The 21,206-nt window shown below is 34.9% G+C and overlaps 2 pseudogenes; both read right to left on the reverse strand.

Moving 5' to 3' along the window:
* Positions 1–479: 479 nt before the first annotated feature.
* On the reverse strand, positions 480–2,919 carry LOC132621128 (oxoglutarate-dependent flavonoid 7-O-demethylase 1-like; annotated as a pseudogene).
* A 6,685-nt stretch (positions 2,920–9,604) lies between these two features.
* LOC132621125 (protein SRG1-like) lies at positions 9,605–21,036 on the reverse strand (annotated as a pseudogene).
* Between the last annotated feature and the right edge of the window lie 170 nt (positions 21,037–21,206).

Genomic DNA, 21,206 nt, shown 5'->3' on the forward strand with positions numbered 1-21,206 from the left:
TTGCATGATAACCATACATTTGATTTGGTTAATATTTCTAGAGACAGAAAAGCTTTGAAAAATAGGTGGGTGATGTGTCGCGAAATTTCGACACATTTGATGCTTTTTTACGGCAGTCTTACTTGTTTTTCAAGCAAGTTTGGGTCTTTTGATGTGTTTGTGTTATGTTACGGGTATTTATCGTGTTTATGGCGAAAGTCGTGAAAATGGCTTAAAAAAATGTTCAAGAAAGAGAAGTAACTGAAGCTGGGATTTTACGGAGCAAAAAGACGGACCGTATAATATCTACGGGCCGTCAATTCAACCGTAGATCAGTGACAGAGAAGTCTCACCTGAAGAGGAAATTCACGGTAGAAAGTACAGACCGTATATTATTTACGGTCTGTAAATCCCACCATAGATCATTTACAGGAAGTCTCAACTTTCCGATAGACCCTCGGCTTAGAAAAATGGTCACCATAGCAAATTATTTATTAAAGTCACTTATATTTATTTTGTATCAACAAAGTCATTCAAGTTACATTTTTTTAAAATTTAATTCCAGCCAATCAGGTACAAATCCTGATTGACGAAGGGTTTGACAAAGACCCCTACCTTATTCATTAATCAAAAAGAGTAATACAGAAGGGGCACGTATGGCCTTGACCTTCAATGGGCAAAAACACCATCTGCAATACACTAAAGCCAATATACTACCTACGAGACAACCATTGACATTATACAGGGTTACAAATGGAGAAGGTGGGAAAGGTTTCTATAAAATAGATATTCCTTAGCCAAGTCAGAACCTCGTGGTGGTTCAATTGCTTCTTTGATCTCCATTTCTAATTCTTATAGTATCTATGTATGATTTTCCAACGAGCTCTCGAGATAAAAACCCCTTAAAGTAATCAGCAACTCCAATCCTCCTAAACTGTGCAGGGCTTTGAGAAGTGAGGAGGCTAGGCGCTGGATCAAAATCTCCATCCAATTTGGGCCAAAAAATGTAGCAATCGAGATCCTCTCCTTGTCCTTATTGACAATTGCTCGATGTTCAGTGCGTCTATATATTCCATTTGTCACAATCTGCAAAACAACATTGAGAGAAACAAAAAAGACCATAAGTATTTTTGTGTGTTACGTATAACGGAAGCAACTTTAATTTAGTGGCAAGTGTTTGGATATTAGCAAATCGGGAAGTATTTTGATGAACTTTTTTTAATGAAATTCTTAAATACTGAAGATTAATAATAATGTCAAAGACTTGTTAGTTGGAGCACGTAATATGAAGTGAAAGTTAGATATAAATATTTCTCATGAAAATGACTTTCTCATGAAAAATATTTCCCACAAATTGACTTCCACCATACCAAACAATACTTATTTCTTACCTCTAGACTGTCTCCAATGTTAACAACAAAGGCATCAGGAAGATATGGAACAAGAACCCAAGCTCAATTTTTTTTTAATTTGAAGACCTTCAGTTTCATTAACTTGAAGGAGTATGGTTAGACCAACAGAATCAGGATGAGGGCATAAGCCCATAACAAGCTCTGGTTGAGGACAAGGAGGATAGTAATTTATTCTCATCATTTGCACCCCTTCTTCAAATAGTACTTTCATATCCTCAGCTTGCATCCCTAATGCTTTAGCCATTTTGTAAATAATTTTCATGGCAAGTTCCTTGAGTTGTGCAGAGTATTGTTCCAGCGCATCCCTGGATGGTCCAAGAATTTAAATAAGAACGATCATAGATTAGCTAGGAAACATTAAATTTTATGCTTAGCTAGGAAACATTAAATTTTATGCACAATAAAAAAATTATACTAACAGGTTGTTATAGAGTTAATCAGTAAGTAACACTTTATATTATATGTGGATTAGTAACCGGAAAAAGAAAGTCCATGACGTATAAGTATATAACTTCAGAATAACAGTAATACGAAAGAATTAACAAAACCAAAAAAACACAAAAATCTTAATAAACTTTCACACACACATGTGAGTTGAGTGAAAGAGATAGATAGGTACCTAAGTGACAGAGGGACCATTGGAAATAAGTGAGGTTTTCTCAAAGTGACAGGGAGAGTGATCATGTAAAAAATGTCTGCCCAATCTAACTTTTGTTGTTCAGATATAATAAAGTACTTTTCAAAAAAACATTTTTGGTGAAAAGCAGTTTGTGTTTGGTCAATTAATTAAAAAACACTTTTGAGTAGCAATTAGCGTTTGGCCAAGCTTTTAAAAAGTGCTTCTATTTGTATTTTTCTCAAAAAGTTTTTGCCAAAAAAGTGTTTTTGGGCAAAAACTTTTTTTTTAGCTTCTGACAAACTGTTTCTGCTACTCCGCAGAAGCACTTATTTTCTCCCAAAAGTAAAAGCTTGCCCATACCCTTCAACATCCCCTTCTTGTTGCTCAAACTTGTTCTTCTCTTCCATTGGCAGATCAAAAAATGCTCGGATTTCTGACTTCACTTTCTCCACCAAAGATGAACTCACCCCATGATTCACCAACTGCACATTAAATCAGTACTCACTCCATCCCAATACCTAAAATGAACAAGTATTTGATCATTGAAATATAACTTACCTGGAAAAATCCCCATTCTTTGCAAGCAAGATGAAGTCTCTCAAGCTCTGAATCATTATCTCTAATTGCTAGCAGTCTTTTCAAGTCAATTACTGGAACTTGAGGCAATATGGATGTCAACACAGGCTTTTCGATATCATCACCAATATATCGCGGTGGAACGGCTGCTAGTTGTTGCTTTGCCAGCTCTTGGACGTTAGGAACTTTCAAAGAGCCACCTAGCTTTCTCGACCTTGCTTCTTCCGTCAAAAGAATTTTTTTCAGCTTAATTCCTCTAAGAGAACTTGTTTTAGAGAAAAAACTTAGTGAGATGCGAAATGATATCTCGTTTTATACATAGAGTGACTAGGTTAAAACACTACTAACTTATTACTCCCTCCGTTTTAATTTATTTTTAAAAAGAATGTCACTTTCTATATTTAGTAACTCTTTGCACTCAATATCCTAAATACAGTGTTACATTCAAAGTTTTTTGTTGACACGCAATTTTATCCCACTTTTCCATCAATTAATTTATCTACGCTTCTTGATCGTTAATAATTTGGATGAATTATTTCTTATTTTTATTTTTAGTTTTATCAACAAATTTACTTAACAAAGTACTATATTAATATTTTCAAACATTATTATTGCACGGTTATTTATTTTAATAAGAAGTTGTATTATATATTTGAAAGTGGTTAATTCTAGTCCAAACTATTAAGATGAAGATGTCCAAATAAATTAATTAAAGGAGGAAAAGGTCTGTGAATTACAGCCCAATCCGTCAAATTGAGCCCAAACTTTGAACCCAATATACCCACTTTCAGAAAACCTAAACTCATTCGGGTAGGTCTTTCATTTTTCGTTTCAAGGACAGCCGCCCCTCTTGTTCTTCATTCTCCTTTCCATTTCAAGAAAAATCTTTACTTACATCAACTATGGACAGAAATTTGCCCCTCCAATTTAGAGTAAGTTCTCACTTTTTCACCTTTTCTCTTTGTCACGAGATTTGGTCAACAAATGCATATCACAAGAAGCCAAGAATGACTTTTCAGATATCTGAGCATAAGATTCACTCACGGGCTAATTCAAACGGCTCTTTTAACTTTTGTTTCGAGCCAAAAATCTCGAATTCAAAAACTGAAACCCTAGTCACTTTTACCTATAAATATTGTCTCAAGCACTCAGCCGAGGAGGAGGTTTTTTTTTTTTTTTTTTTTTTTTGGGTCTATCGTTACTCCTAAGGTTTCATACTATTTGATTAGTCATTTTATTTACTCTTGAATACTCCTCATACATAAGATTTTCTGGTCCGTTTTATTCCGAGATTCGAGTTTATTTGTGAGTAGGAGAGTAGATCTAGATCGTCGCCCCCGCCGCTGCTCGGCAAAAAGGTAATTCGTAAATCCCATCTCATAAATTTATATTTCTAGTTTTGTGTAGTATTATAGAGGCTTGCTGTATGTTCTTTTTAGTTATAATAAATTTATGCTACGCGGATTGAGTTTAATACTGTTTCAGTTTTAGTATAGAGGCTTAATGTATCAATACCTTCATGGTTTGCACAACTGATTAGTGTATCTTGGTTTCAGTTTCTCATTATGCTTAACTTTAAGGTGGTATCAGTGGAAGTTTAGTTTAGTGGATTAATAGGTGACCAAGATTTATATAAATTGTTGTTTGGTATGGCTGTTAATATACTCTGGTTTCATATATTCTACTGTAAAAACTTGATTTGAACCTTAAGGATTGTTTTGGGTTGAAATTTCTTGGGGATAGTTAATCCAGAATGTGACACCACGACATGATCTGTATATTTGCTTGTTGCTATGTGGTCTAAGCCTGTTCATTACTTAATATAACAAGAATAAGAGGTAAACTTGAACTTGAGATTTGTTCTAGATTCTAGGGAAATTTAGTACATGTTTTGGGGACAAGTTTGGATTTTTTGTTACTGGATGAACATGTAATTGCTACTTTCTTTAAATTATAGAATTGTTGTGGGTCATGATCTGTTTGAACCCTTTTGAATAGCATTCCTCAACATAGTTTCCGATTTAAGCTAAAATCATAACTCAAGCTGAGTTAGGATAATTAGATACTACAACAGTTCTAAAACATTCCTTTGAAGTGTTTGGTTGCCTTGTAACCTTGATATACATATGTTTGACTCTTTCACTGACCTTCTACTTCACTGTTTAGGATAGTGGTAGCTTTAAGTTTTAGTATATTGATCTAATTGTGTAGTTGAGCTATCATTAGCCTCATTTTGAATGTGATGGATGTTTAAGTTAAGTAATCATCTTCTTTATTTGGTATTGGCTGAGTATTATGTGTGGTTTCAAAGGCAAAGAGGTGCTCTCATGAGCATATTAGGCCGAGGATGTGTCCTTTATGGTATCTAGCCCTCAACAGCTATTAACCTTTTATACTACTTACATGATCATTTTTTGAGATTGAGTTTGAAGTTTAAAAGCACAAATAAGTATGAGTTATTCCCCAGTCTTGGATCCGTCAAGCATTTTCTTTTGCTGCATAATCTCATCCCTATTGTTGCCATCTTGAACCATGTGATGAATTTTATTTATCTTCTCCCTCTATTTAGCTGCCTATGTGTTGCTAAAAGGAAAATGAGGACAGTCTCCATGATAGACTTAAGTGGAAGGGACATGGCATTAAAGTTTGTTCCTTTCTTCCTCCATTGATTGTTTTTTTTTTATGTGCCAAGTTTTCTTTTGTCCGAGATATGATGAGTTCCATCTATTCTCTTCTTCCACTCAACTTCTCATGTGCTATTAAAAGGAAAGCAGGGGAACATTGCATAATAGTTTAAAGAAAAAGGTAGAAATCACTATTGTTGTATGCTTATGTTTACAATTAGAAATACAGCTGGTGAATTTTCAGAGTCATCTTGTTATGTTAGTTTAAGAACCAGAATGTGATTAAGTTGAGACACTTTCTAGTAAGAGCAACTCTGTTTTAACTGGGTGTTTTCCTTTTTGAGTTGATGTAATTTAAGGCAACCAGTTTATGGGAAACTGAAATGATTGTTCTCGTCTTATGTACTTAGTCATGTATATATTTGCAGTGTCTTCCTTGGACTTGGACTTACATGTTGCTGTGAATTGAATGATAGTGTTGCTTTACTTTGTTTACTCGTTTTTTTTTAATAAAAAGAATCATATCACTGTTCTAATCTTTCGTTGCTTTTTTTTTGTTTACATGAACACTGGAGCCGAAGAGTTCCCCTTTGGGACTCGACGTCATCGCAAGAGCTGAACGTGCATCTACTCTATCATTCACAACTCTCATTCTCTCGACACTCATCTGAACAGAAAACAAAGAGAGTGGCTAGCCAAGCAGCGAATCACTGAAAACTTCATTCTTCTATGGGAGCCAAATATGGCTTTAATCATCTCATTTTCATTCTTTGATGTTTGTTTATTTGCTGGTGTGACTGATATTTTAGTTTGGTAATTAGTTGCTACTAGCCTTGTCTTATGTAATCACTTAGATTCCTTCCTTAGCTTTATAGCAAAAGTAATTTATTTATTTCTTACATAGAAGAGAGCATATTTTTAGGATCGAAGAAACCAGTTTAGTCTAACTAGAAGTTCTCACCAAAGTTATTTGATTACATAGGTGTTTTGTCTCTAGTTAACGATTAAAAAAAAACGATGACTAAAACCAGCAAAATGATTTGCCAACCAAACATTTTAACTCTAAAATGATTTATGGTGTGAGTCCAACTTTAAGCTCAAATTTGTTCCCAGAAACTTAAAGATGTATTTTAAGAGTTTCCACAATATCATTTCAAGACTTCCCATTACCCAATTTCTTAAGTCATTAGTTTCCCATACTCTTCGCCAAACGTTTTGAAAACTCAGGTCCTTTAATCAAGTTCTAGATATGAAATTTGTTGCATTCGGGAACTTTATTTACTTATGAGCCCCAATTTTTCAAAATAAAGTACCACGTCTTTTACATTTGGTTCTACGATCAACTTCATATTTTCTCTTGGAAGTTTTCCAAAACGCCTGACACCTACTCTTTTAAATTAATATTAAGTCCGGTGGTTAATCATTATTAATGGACATATTTTCTCTTGGAAGTTTTCCAAAACGCCTGACACCTACCCTTTTAAATTAATATTAAGTCCGGTGGTTAATCATTATTAATGGATCTTAAAGGAAGCTTAATACCTTCCCTTTAGATTAATTGAACCCTTACCTAGAATCTTAAGTTAGTAGACCTTAAAACGGAGTTAATTTTAGAAAATAACTTTAATGTACTTTAGGTGTCCTAATTCACCATAAATAATTAGGTGGCGACTCCTTAACTTTAATTAATCCCGGAATTACCGGAATGTTATAAATTATTTTTACTCCGATTAAAATGAGGTATAACATTTCTGATTCGGCCGAACCCGTGCGCCCCTGAATTTATCCAATTAGTGAATTTGTGAGTGCTTCACAGATTTCATTTACGAAATAATCTGTTTTAATATTTAAATATTAGTGTGTGGTGTGACCACTATACTGGGATTAGTTCCCTCGGTCATCTGATCACCTAGATTCACCTTTTGTCGGTAAAAGCATTAAGGAGGCGACGGTGACTAGAGATTTGACTGAAGAATATCAATAATTTCCTAAATATCTGATTGAGCTTATCGCAAGCATGTTATTTTTATCAGGAAAAGCATTAAGGAGGTGAGGGTGACTAGAGAGTTGACTGAAGAATATCAATAATTACCTAAATATCTGATTGAGCTTACCGCAAGCATGTTATTTGCACGACCTGTTATCTATCCTAATTTATATTAGTTTTTCGCTTACAGGATAGATCACGTTACTCTATTTGTTTCTAGCTAGCGTTTGCGAAATAGTAATAACATGAAAGTAACAATACAACAATTTTTACGTGGAAACCACCCGGCTCACAGAGGGTGAAAAATACCACGACCTACACCTCTGTAGGATTTTACCCGAACTCCACTACAACGGTGAGCCTTTGCAAATTCAAATTACAAATTCTGTACTCTAGGAACTAAACTCTAATTCATATATCACTAATCTCCCTAGACTAATGAGCCCACTTCAAGTTATCCCAACTTGAAGTTGAATTTGACTAATGTTTATACCTATGAATATTGCTTCTATGAAAGCTGATAAAGATACAACTCGATAAACAATTCTAATACACGAATCTAGACTTAAGAACGGTAATACATAAACTCTATTAAATAGGTTCTTCAATCTTCTTCTTAGTATTAGGTTGCACTTCAATAATGAGAATTCTCAATTGCTTGCATTGACGGTGTTCGCTCAAGCTCTGATTTTCTCTCTATGTGAGTGCGTAAAACTTCTTCATGACAGGACTTGGATATTTATAGCTTTAGGTTTGCATCAAGTCGGCTGAGCTCAATCCCTACTTGGTTGGGCCCAGGGTTTGAGTTGACTTGGGATTCTTGCATTCACGAGGCTTTAGTGTCCTCGTAGGAGTCTGGAGTATCTTGATAATTATGGCAAGAAATCCTACAACTTGTCCGCCAAGTGTTTACCATAAATCACAAATCCTACTCGCAATAGGACTCTGAGCTAAAACATGTTCTTGGACCTGGTTCAAGCACCTGGTTCATTTATCTTTGAATCATCTCAGTGTCTGAGATGGAACATGTCTGTAGACCTGGTTTACTGACTTGTTCATTTTCTTTGTCAATCATCAAAACACACGCATGCTTATGCCAACACATCATAACATTACTAGAAACCAGAGGTTTATCCCACTAACATTGATCCATGGGAAATTTGTGTACCTCATTCCCACTGAACCAGCTCACTGGAAAAACACATGGTGGAAAATAGGTTCCATTAAAACGCTGGGAAACTTCCTGATTTTTTCGTTTGAAAACACAATTTTTTAGGTTTCCCACCGACATTCAGTGGGAATAGCCACTAAACATTTTTCAGTGGAAAATTTCAGTGAGAAAATAGTAATTTTTTGGTAGTGGAATTGGTGCTAGTTTGATACCATCTAATACAAGAATAGTTTTTTCAACCTCTTCTACTTGGAACCTAATCAGCAAGTGAGATGCAGGTCTGCTGTGATGAAGAGAATCTGGCACAAGTTTATTCCTTTCAAAACTCATTTTTGACTTGGAAAATTCTGAAGAACAAGTTGCCTTTTGATGATATATTGATTAGATTTGGACAACATTTGATGAAAGGGGACTTTTGTTGTGACTGGTAAACTGGTTGTGAATATATCTGGAAATATTATGGAACCCCCTTGGCCATCAGATGAGAGGATGTTCCAACACTTATTCAACAACAAAGTCAAGATCTCCTTATACTAGGAAGTTGCATTTTGTCTAGTTGAAATAGTCCCTTGATCTCTTTCGGAAGATGTGATTTCTTATTGATAGTCAATATGCTAAATGGGAGAACAAGGATACGGTAACAACTTCTTTATGTAATTGAAGAGGAAAATCAGATTGTGTATCAACTGGCCATAATTATACAACATTATTTTAGAGAATGGAATCAAACTGCAAATGCACTGTAAAAATGGAGCTACAAAGGAAACTAGAGGGTATTCCTTGATCATAGAGAACTACTCATGGAAGCTTTGTGTCCGTACAGACTCGATAAAGTACAAATGTCATGTGTCAGACACTAGACTTTAGAGAATTCCTTTATTTGACTTGAGGTTGTTTGTGTATGATATATATACTGCATGTGTAGATTTTTTTCATCCCTCCAGTCCTTCTATCTAGATGGTGTAATCTAGTATTGGATGGAGGGATTTAAATTAGTCTTTCAAGAAAATTTTAGGAGGTCAGGTATACGTCCTCCTCCTGAATACTTTTTTTGGGTATTACATATACGTTGGTAGGGGTCGGTGTCAAGCCCCTTTACTCCACATAATAATATAGCATAGGTGATGATTTAAAAAAAAAAAAAAAAACTTTTCGGTCACCTTTTAGATTAAATATTTTTTATTGCACCAATATAATACAACAGTATCAAATCAAACACCAAAACAGAGAGTGTATTTTTCTTCTTTATTACCGTCATCCAAAATTGGATCTTGAAATTACAATAGCAAGAGTAACCTACGTACTTATTTAATTTCACGGGATATAAATAAGGTAATAACCAAGCTAAGTAGAGTATCAAATGCTACCTACGATTCGTCCTCCTTCGTCTCTATCTTCATGTGATCAATGAACGATCTTCCATCAGGTTCTCGCGCAAAAAAATCCTGCACATATTTTTCTATGCGAATTCTTCGGAAAATTGGAGGATTATTTGGTCCAATGAGGCTGTGTGCAGGTCCCAATTCAGAGTCGAGGTTAAAGACATAAAATGTTGCAATAGATAGACTCTCTGTGTTTGAGTTTATTGCTCTGTGCTCAATGCTTCTATAAACACCATTGCTCAATATCTGCGCGTCAAGTCAAATAACATATGCAAACAGTATTATAGATTTTAGAAAATGAGCTCTTTCTTACAAAAAGAAAAATAGCATATAACGTCTAGCTAACATGCAAGTAAAGGGATTAATAATAGTCAATCATCTATTTGATCCACTTGTCTTGAGTTAATTCTAATTTCAATAACCTCCAAATTGTTCTAAACGAGCAAGTTTAACCTAATTAGCCATATAATGTAACAAATCAAATTAATGAAAGTATTATGACTACCCTAGCTTCCACCTCCCTCAAAGCATTTCAGTTACTCAACGAGGAAATTCTTATATATTTACCTCCATCATATCGCCAATGTTCACAATAAAAGCATTTGGGAGGGGTTTTACAGGTACCCAGATACCATCTTTTCAGACTTGGAGGCCTTCAGTTTCATTCAGTTGGAGAAGGATGGTGAGAGCAACAGCATCAGAATGAGGACTTATGCCAATTGTCCTGTCTGGCTCAGAGCAATGAGGATAATAATTCATCTTTTATAGACTGCATAGCATCACTAAATAGATCTCTCATTTCCTTTTCATCTATCCTTAAAGCCTTTGCCAATTGACATAGGATGCTTATTGGTAGGCTCTTGAATTCTTTGCTGTGTTCTTCCATGGTGTCCCTGAATTTCAAAAGTATCATTCATTCATATTATACTAAAAGTAGAAAGCTCCTAGATTCAAAGTTGGATTATGATTTTATCCCTACAATAAATCAAAATGTAATAAAACATCTAATTAAATATTAAATAGTAATATTTTAATTACTCTAAAGTTAAAAACTAAATTACCTCTTATCTAAAAGTAATCCACTAAAAGTTACATTTAATATTTGCTTTAAATTGCGGTTATTGTAAGATTACAGCTCCCCATTAAAAGTGAATAACGTATTTGACATTCTTTAACAATTAACATCTGAGATTTGCTTTTAACATTTCATCTCCTACGTTGCAAAGCTTTTGGTTTCTTCGGTTATCAAAATTAAATAGTCGATAAATTCTCTTATTTGTCATGTTACATTCTGCTCAATAATTATCTCATTTTAATAAACTTATAAATCCAGAATATGCATTACCCTCACCATTATGGCTCTTCACCTCCTAGACTATAAAGCTTTACAAGTTTCAGATGAATTATAAATAATTAGCACATTAGTAGGGTGAATGGAATTTAATGAAATCCTATTATTAGGGAATGGGATTTAATGAAATCCTATTAAACTCTACATGGAGTAATTGCTATTAATTTCTCCGTTGCTAACCCTTTTGGATTCCTACAGCTAACAAATTAAAACTAATGATGAATTATCTTACCTGATATGTTTAAATTCTGCTCATTAATTAATCATCCTATATAAATGGACATTAAGAATATGTCTAATCCTCACCATTTGAAAAAACAATAGAGCATAACTGCAAGTATGTAAAGTTTTCCTTCGGCCTTCTTCCATGGCGGCCTAGATCTCCTTCGTAAGTCGTTTTTTTATCTCTTCATGTTATATTCCCCTTCACGTATATCTCTAATCTCTCTTCCTGTTAGTAATTTAATTATTCACAATTTTTATCCTAATTTTCTTTTGTTTTTTCATTTTTCCCATTTTTAACTTGAATTTTCAGGCGAAGTAATGCAGTAGAACATGTGAATTGAAGTTTATGTAAGCAGGTACAAACTTTTCCATGTTCACAACTCTTTACTTTTGGCCATTAATTGTACAAAATACTTATATTATATACGAAGAATAAACATAAACTTAATATATATTACTTGTTACTAATCAAATAAGAAAATCAATTATATTAAAAGATGTTGGAATCATATTTGTATCTGGAGCGCAAACATGGGCAAGATGTGTTCCTGAAAAAAGCAACCATCTTTTCCTTACAACCATAATGCAAAAAATTGCAATAGACGTTTGGTTCCTATATTTCTTTGGTTTTGGAAATTTCAATGTCATGCCGCAAGGTTTTAGAACACAAAACGCTCTGGTTACTGCCTTTTGCTTTTAATAAAGTATGCTTTCCATTTTCTTTTGAATTAATATTGTACAAGTAGTGTTCCAACTTCTCATCACTATAAAAGTTGTTTAACAGGGGACTTCAAGTTTTGGTCATCATGTTATAACTTTAGTCATTCTTTTGACCACCGAGAGATGATAGTTGAATGGTTGAGATCCCTCCACTCTTACTTAATCAAAGATTTTGGGTTCAATCTCGGAAATGAAGAACATTTTGGTTGAAACTACTTTACCCCTTTAGCGGGCTAAGAAATTTGAATATGCTCACGGGGCGGAAGGATGAGCTTAGGAATAATGGTCATTTTGTGAACTAATTTTTTGTCATTGTGAGATCAAGAACTTCCCATGTTGTGAGCTAATTTGCTATTATTATTTTTTTGCCTTTTGAATTTTGTAAAGCTCTCGAGTATTATTTCAGCTTTGTTGTTATTGTATTGTGAGTTGTAGACATCCAATTCAAGTGAGGATGGTTCAATTGTTACATAAGAATCTTCTTGATAAACTTAAATCATGATCGGAAGTTTATGTATGAAAAAAAGAATTACTATTGCTTCTTTTTACATTTAGAATTACTTCTCTTTATAGCAGTGTTACATTCTGTGAGAGTTTTGAAGTACCAAAATTTTGCATGCACCAAATATCCTTCGGGGTCAAATAAATTGTTATTTTCAAATCACTTCGACGATGATCTTTTTCTTTTTTAATTCTTCCCTTCTTTTTTGTTTTTTTGTTTTTTTGGTTCTAAATTTGATGCATTTCTTAAAATAATTAACAAGCTCAGTTTCACTTGCACTGTACAGTGGACCTATAAAAGAATGCATCCACGTTTCTCAGGATTTAGACCCTACATATAATGGCACAAGAATGATATGTAAAGGCTTTCACAACGTCTTATATGCCGAAATAATGATCGGATATTGTGCAACCAAGACTATGTTTATTCTAAATACAATTATCATACCTTGAAAATGAAGGATATCCTTTCAAATACATTCGGAAGTAATTTATTGTACATCGTTGCTCTGCAATGATAATAGATAAAGCAGTGCGCCAAACAATTCCTAACATTGGCTTGTATTTTCCGCAACACGCCTTCTCCCATAAACAATTGTCCGTTGCACTTTCAAGAGGGATATCTATATCCACAACCACATCGTTCAACAAAGGAGTCATTTGAATAGTTTGATTGTTCATTCTTTTCAACTAATTGTATTTTTTTTCGCTAAAAAGATTGTGATACTCATTACAATGTAGTTTTAATATGACTTATACGATATATACAAGTTGCGTGGGACACGCGTGCAACGCACGTGTCCAAAAGTAGTTAACATTAAAAGAGGAAGAGATCTAGCGAATATTGAGGCACAAGTTAGAATATAAGTTCTAACAAAAAGTATATAAAGCACATCTGGTTAATCTCAACTACGCAACTTTGAACTTCTCACTATTTTCTTTCGAAAAGGAACCTAGGCCTCATTTATGTTAAAATATGGTAAATATTGCAGAGATATTTAAATATGGTAGAATATGATTAGCCTTAATTGTAGAATATTCTAGAGGTCCAATATCAATTGTAGGTACTTTATTTCCTTTTGCTTCTTATTTTCTTGTTTATAATAGGAATGTAATCTCTTGTATGTATGCAATGAATAGAAACATTCATTCTCCAAAACTCTATCTTTTATCTCGTTCTCTGTTTCTAACATGGTATCTGAGCCTGTCGTTTGAATCCATATTCAATCTTCTTTTCTACTCATGTTGATAGCACTTACCGCTCCATCACTTTGCAGGGTCTCTTTTTTTTCTTTTTTTTTTTCTCTTTGTCGACGTCAATATATTGAGTGAATATCATGGACAAGAATGATATTTCTCAACCTCTTTCTGTTGTTCTCAACAGATCTAACTATCGTCATTGGTTTGAGGCAATGCGTAGTTTTCTGAAAGGGAGAAAGTTGTGGCGATATGTCACTGGTGATTTAACATGTCCAAAGCAAGGTGATGGATATAAATTATTCATGATATTTTGTATATAAAAATAAGTTTTTAAATAAAACATGAATAAATATATCCTATTCTCACATATTTTCTGACAAATTCTACAAGAAGAAGAGTACTGCAGAAGAATATAGAAGAAACAAATTGTCAAAGAAGTAAGCAAAGAATTCAATAGGTGCAACCACGAATTCATAAGTCATAACCGTGGAGTTCTGAAATCCACGGGTGTCACCGCTTCATACTCACACCCGTCAAGTGTTAAAATTCACGGGTGTCTCCGCTTCATACTCACACCCATAAACTGTGGGCATCAAGAAAAGAGTTGCAAAATTCACGGGTGCGACTACAGTTGTCATACCCACACCCGTCAAGCGTTGAAATCCACGGGTGTCACCGCCACTTTCATGCTCACACCCGTCAACTATTGTTATACTCTCACCCATCAAGTAAGGTCACGGATGTGAGCACTACTTCAAGGAATGCACCCGTAGGGGGGAGACACTATATTTTCCTATAAATAGAAGCATCACTTTGCTTACAAATCATCCAATAAATTACAAGACAAAGTGTTAATCTTGTTCTATTCTCTTTTCTTTCCCTTGTAGTAAAAATATTTCTCTAAGTCTTTCAATATTTCTAGTTTCTTAAATTCATATTTTCTTTTTTCTAACTCCATAATCTTTTTGTTGGGATAGTTGAAGAAACTTGGTGTAATGTTATATTATCTTATTTTAGTTATTTCTCGTCTTGATATTATTTAAGTGTCATACTTTGTGTTGGAATGATATGTTCTACTAATCATTCTCGTTACTTAGTATATTTTGTGTTATGATTATAGTTATATTAATTTGTACTTCTAACAAGGAGGGAAATTAATATACTATAATAATCACATAAAATATATATGTAATAATAATTTTTAGTCATCTATTATTCCAAATCTTTGAACTTGCTTCTTTTAATCCTAATTCTCGCGGAGGGGTTATTTCAAGTTAAGTCTTAGGTTTAAATCTTTATCTTATTTATATCTGTCCTAATTCTCACGGAGGGACAGTCTCAAATAAGTTTATTGATTTGAGGGATCTCTATCGTATTTCTTTCAATTCTAATTCTCACGGAGGGATTGTTTCAAATAAGTTTATTGATTTAAGGACTAATCGCAAGAGGTCTTTGTTCCTCATAACACAAATCAAGTCTAGGAACTATTTCTACTGTTTTGTGGAATTTACTAAAAAAAGGTTTTATTGTCATATATACACTAAGTGGATTCAACGACTCCCAACTCTCTCTTTTAAAATAATCTTTTGAAAGTTGTTTCTTTTGTTAAAGTAATTTACAAATTTAAGTCACTACTCTCCTTTCATCAATCTGATTCTCTCAAATAGCAGTAAAAATACTACAAGTCTGTAGCATAGATTTTTCAATCTCTGTGGGACGATATCCTAAACTATATTAGAATTTGACAGAGTACGAGCGAAATTTCCTATGCACTTTGGCCTCGTCACAAGGTGAAACTGAAACTAATGAAAAGTTTGTGGATCGTTTGGAGGATTGAGATAGCCAAATGGCTTCGGAACACTTCCGTTCCAAGTATTCATCTCTGATTTGGACAGTTTGATACTGCAAAAGAGGTATGGGATCATCTCTCTCAACGATATACTATTTCCGATCTTTCTCATCGTTTTCAATTGATGAAGGAAATAGCTAATCTGAAACAAGAAAAAGGGGAACCTGTTTATGAATTCCTCTCTAAGATGGAATCCATTTGGAACCAACTGACCTTGTCCGAACCGATGTTGAAAAATTATGATGATGCTGCCAAATTTTTAGCTTACCACAATAATGATAGATTGATTCAATTCTTGATGGCTCTTACTGATGATTATGAACCAACCCGGGCTGCATTCTTAACCAGCAACCTTTGCCACTCTTGAAGATGCACTTCCTCACCTTAAATCTGAAGAAACTCGTTTGGGCCTTTCGCGACCAATGGATGATTCAGTTTTTGCAGTCACTAAAAAGATTGGTGGCAAATTTTGTCGCAATTGCTGTCAAACTTGAAACTTTTTACACATTTACCCAACTATTAAATGCAATAAATGTAAGAAAAAGGGTCATATCTCTAGGAATTGTCCTCCAATATGCTGGTATTATAAAAAGAAAGATCACTTGATTGATAATTGTCCAACTCGTCCCCAAAACAGAAATCAATCTCGTTTGAACCACCTTTCAAATCCTATACTTGCAGTAGCCAACAATCCTGGGACTTCATTAGTCACCACATCAGTTGACCTTCAATCTATCCTCAATCAACTCCTCTCTTCAACTGTTAATACCCCTACAGCCCTAGTTACTCCCCCAGGTAATTCATCTTGGTACTATGGTTCAGTATGTTGTAATCACATGACATACTCTTCCAAGATTTTCTCTTCTCTGACTGCTCTTTCCAGCCCATCTTATATTAATACTGTTGATGGATCCAATATGAATGTTAGTCATAAAGGATCTATTTCTTCATCAGATCTTTCCTTGCCTGATACTTTTGTTATTCCTAAATTAAATTTTAATCTTATCGTTGTTGGACAATTGTGTGATTCTGGATATGATGTAAATTTTTCTTCTCGTGGTTGTCAAGTGCAGGACCCCCAGACGGGACAGATCATTAGGAGAGGCCGTAAAGTTGGGCATATGTTTGAACTCACCAGTTTGTACATTCCTAAATCATATCTTGTGTCTCAATTATGTGTTGTTGCTTCTAATTTTCCTCTGTCTTTGTGGTATCAACGTCTTTGTCATTGTTCTTTGAGTAAACTTCGCCCTTTAATTTCTAGTGGGTTGTTAGGTCATGTTGATGAGAAAAGTTTGGATTGTGTTGCATGTAAACAGGCCAAACAACCTGCTTTAGCTTTTAATAATAATACTTTTATTTCAGAGTCTCTTTTTGATCTAATGCATTTGGATGCTTGGGGGCCTTGTCCAGTACCGAGCATGATTGGATCACGATACTTTGTCATTTTTTATTGATGATTTTTCCCGATTCACAGGGATATATCTTATGAAAAATCGTTCAGAATTATGTCAAATCTATACTAATTTTGCCACTATGATTAAAACACAATTTGGTAAAATTATCAAAGTTTTTCGTCGTGACAATGCTATGGAATATCGTGATTCTAAGCTTTTGAATTTCTTGTCTGAAAATGGTACACTTTCTGAATTTCCTTGCCCCGGTACCTCCCAACAAAATGGTCGAGCAGAACGTAAGCATCGTCAAATCCTTGATTCTATTCAGGCCATGATTATTTCTTCATCTTGTCCTGAGCGTTTTTGGGGTGAAACAGCTCTTAATGCAGTATTTACTATCAACAAACTCCCATCATCTATTCTTAGAAACGTCTCTCCTTATGAACAACTTTATAAGGTAGCTCCTGACTACACATTACTTAAAGTATTTGGTTGTGCTTGTTTTGTCCATCTTCAACCACATGAATACACAAAATTAGAACCTCGTGCTCGAGTTTGTTTCTTTCTGGGATATGGGATAGAACATAAAGGTTATCGTTATTGGGATCCCGTGTCAAATAGTATTCGTATTTCTCGTCATGTTGTCTTTTGGGAACATATTAAATTTTCTTCACTATCAATGTTTGAGTAAATTCCATCAAGTCGAGTGTCATTCTTTTCTAATCCTTCTGTTAAGCTTTTTCCCACTGATTGTGATGCGGGTTCATCTGGTGAGTTAAACATTGCACCCTAAGGTTCAACCATTTCCTTTGATGAAGTCCCATTTGATGGTCCAGTTCATGATAATGGTACAACATCCACTTCTCATGCTGAATCTCCAATTGATGGCCCCACACTTGATACTAATACTAATCCTGAGGTACATGTCTCATCTTCTCTTCTTCCTGATAACACCTGATCTTCTTCTAAACGTCAAGAAAGAGAGAAAAATCATCCTAGTTATCTTCGTGATTATCAATATTATTGTACCATGCTTAATTTACATGAGCCTTGTACATACAAAGAGGCATCTACTGATCCTTGTTGGCAGCAAGCTATGAAAGAAGAATTGCAGGCCTTTGAAAAGACTCATACTTGAGACTTAGTTGACCTTCCTCCTAATAAGACTCTTGTTGATTGCAAGTGGATCTACAAGATTAAGACACGATCTGATGGCTCAGTTGAAAGATACAAGGATCGATTGGTTGCTAGAGGATTCACTCAAGAGTATGGAATTGATTATGAGGAGACATTCGCGCCGATAGCTCGCGTTACCTCTGTTCGGACCCTTCTTACTATTGCAGCAACTAAACAGTGGGGGTTTCTCAAATAGATGTTAAAAATGCTTTTCTTAATGGTGATTTGGAAGAGGAGGTTTATATGAAACCACCGCCGGGATACAACTATCCTCCCAATAAAGTATGTTGTCTTCGCCGTGCATTGGATGGTTTGAAACAAGCTCCACGAGCCTGGTATGTCGGTTTAGTTCTGCATTTAGCAAACTCGGATTCTCTTCTAGCCCGCATGATACTGTTCTTTTTGTACGCAAGACAACACAAGGTATTGTTCTTTTGCTTCTATATGTGGATGATATGATCATCATCAACAACAATAACAACAACAACATACCCAGTGAAATCCGACAATGTGGGGTCTGGGGAGGGTAAAGTGTACGCAGACCTTACCCCTATCTCGGAAGATAGGAAGGTTGTTTCCGGAAGACCCTCGGCTCAAGAGAAAACACAACAAGAGAACGTCAGATAAGCACAAGCAGTTCAAAGAAAAATGAAAATGAAACTAAAGAAAGCGAACAAGTCATGATAGAGCAGTCTGAGAAAAGAAAGTGGATGATATGATCATCACTGGTGATGATATTGCTGGCATTTCAGAGATTAAAGAATTTTTAAGTACCAATTTTGAGATGAAGGATTTGGGTTCTCTCAATTATTTCTTGGGCCTTGAAGTTCTCACTTCTGATGATGGAATTTCTCTATCTCAAGTTAAGTATGCTTCTGATTTGTTATCAAAAGCGGGTATTAGCGATAATAAAATAGAGAGCACACCTCTTGAGCCTGATGTGCAGTTTTCTCCTACTGATGGTACTTCATTGTCTAATGCCACTCTTTATCGGACACTTGTTAGTCTTATCTATCTGACTGTTACTCATCCAGATATTGCCTATGTTGTTCACATATTTAGTCAATTCATGGCTGCACCTCGTTCTACTCATTATGTTGTTGTTCTTCGCATTGTTCGTTATGTCAAAGGCACTCTTTTCTATGGACTTCATTTTTCAGCTAATTCTTCTCTTGAATTACGAGCATATGCTGATTGGGGGCGTGATCCCATTGATAGACGTTCTACTACTGGTTATTATATTTTTCTAGGAGATTCTCTTTCATGGAGAAGTAAGAAACAAAGTCTAGCATCCCGATCAAGCACTGAATCAGAATATTAAGCACTTGCTGACACTACTACTGAGATATTATGGCTTCGTTGGTTATTGGCCGACATGGGTATTCCTCAATCGTCTGCCACTATTCTTTATTGTGATAATCGCAGTACCATTCAGATTGCTCATAATGATGTATTTCATGAGCATGCAAAGCATATTGAGATTGATTGTCATTTTACTCGTCAACACATTGATCTTGGTGTCATTCGATTAGCTTCTATTGGATCTTCCGATCAACCAGCTGACATTTTCACTAAGCCTCATCTTCCTAGATGTTTCCATGTTCTGGTGGCCAAACTCAATCTGGTTTCTTCTAAACCATCTTGAGTTTGAAGGGGATGTTAAAATATGGTAAATATTGTAGAGATATTTAAATATGGTAGAATATGATTAGGCTTAATTGTAGAATATTCTAGAGGATCTACATTAATTGTAGGTATTTTATTTCCTTTTGCTTCTTATTTTCTTGTGTCTAATAGGGATGTAACTTCTTGTATGTATGCAATGAATAGAAACATTCATTCTCCAAAACTCTATCTTCTTTCTCGTTCTCTGTTTCTAACAATTTGTACTTACTAAAGGTCAGAATCTCAATTATTCATATCATCTCAATCATTAAGTGTGTTTTTTTAGGCCTGAATCTTCATCATTAAGTACGTTTTTTAGACCTGAATCTTCATCATTAAGTACGTTTTTTTTTTCCTTACAACCATTTAAACAACCACTTAATGGGTCTAAATAGATCTGAATGATTAAAATTTATAACAAAGTTTAAAATCATTAAGATGTCTATTGAAAATATCTGCAAAGAAGGTATTACACCATTACTCCTCCACTTTTACCGAAGTGAGGGAGGGAGCTTTGGAACTAAGTGAGGTTTTCTCAAATTGGTAGGGAGAGTGTTCATGTAAAACATGCCACCCCAGTCTAACTTTTATTCTTCAGATACAACAAAGGCCTGCCCGAATCCTTCAACGTCCCCTTCTTGTTGCTCAAACTTCTTCTTCTCTTCCATTGGTAGATCAAATAACGCTCAGATTTCTGACTTCACTTTCTCCACTAATGATGAACTCACCCCATGATTCACCACCTGCAAGAAACGCGAGCTCATCATGTCTGGAAGTAGGGGAAAGCGTTCATCAGCTGATATTAATTACTAGTACTATTTGATACTGGGTCGTTCATATGCTACACCAATTTAGACCATTTCTCCACAACTTAAAACCTAATATAATTTACCTGGAAAAATCCCCATTCTTTGCACGCAAGATGAAGCCTCTTAAGATCTGAATTATCATATCCAATTTAGAGCAGTTTTTCCATGTCAATGACTGGATCGGAACTTGAGGCAATAATATGGAAGAGGATGTCATTTCTATATCATCACGAATATATCGCGGCGGAACGGCTGCTAATTCTTGCTTTGCCAGCTCTCGAACGCTAGGAACTTTCAAAGTGCTACCTAGCTTTCTCGGGCTTGCTTCTTCCATAGATAAATGAGGTTTTTTCTGGCTATCTCTAAGAGAAATTGTCTTAGATAGCAAACGTATATATGTATAAAGATGTGTGAAATGATAACGTGTAAATTATAGTACTTTTATTTGTTTATTCATTTTCCTAGCAGGCGTTGCCATGCGTTTTCAAACCATGGTTTGAAACCATGACCCCAAACTAATGTTTGGATATACGTTTTCACTCATGATTTCAAACCCCAAATCA

Source organism: Lycium barbarum, chromosome 12 (genome assembly GCF_019175385.1).
Source record: "Lycium barbarum isolate Lr01 chromosome 12, ASM1917538v2, whole genome shotgun sequence".
Classification (NCBI taxonomy): Eukaryota; Viridiplantae; Streptophyta; class Magnoliopsida; order Solanales; family Solanaceae; genus Lycium; species Lycium barbarum.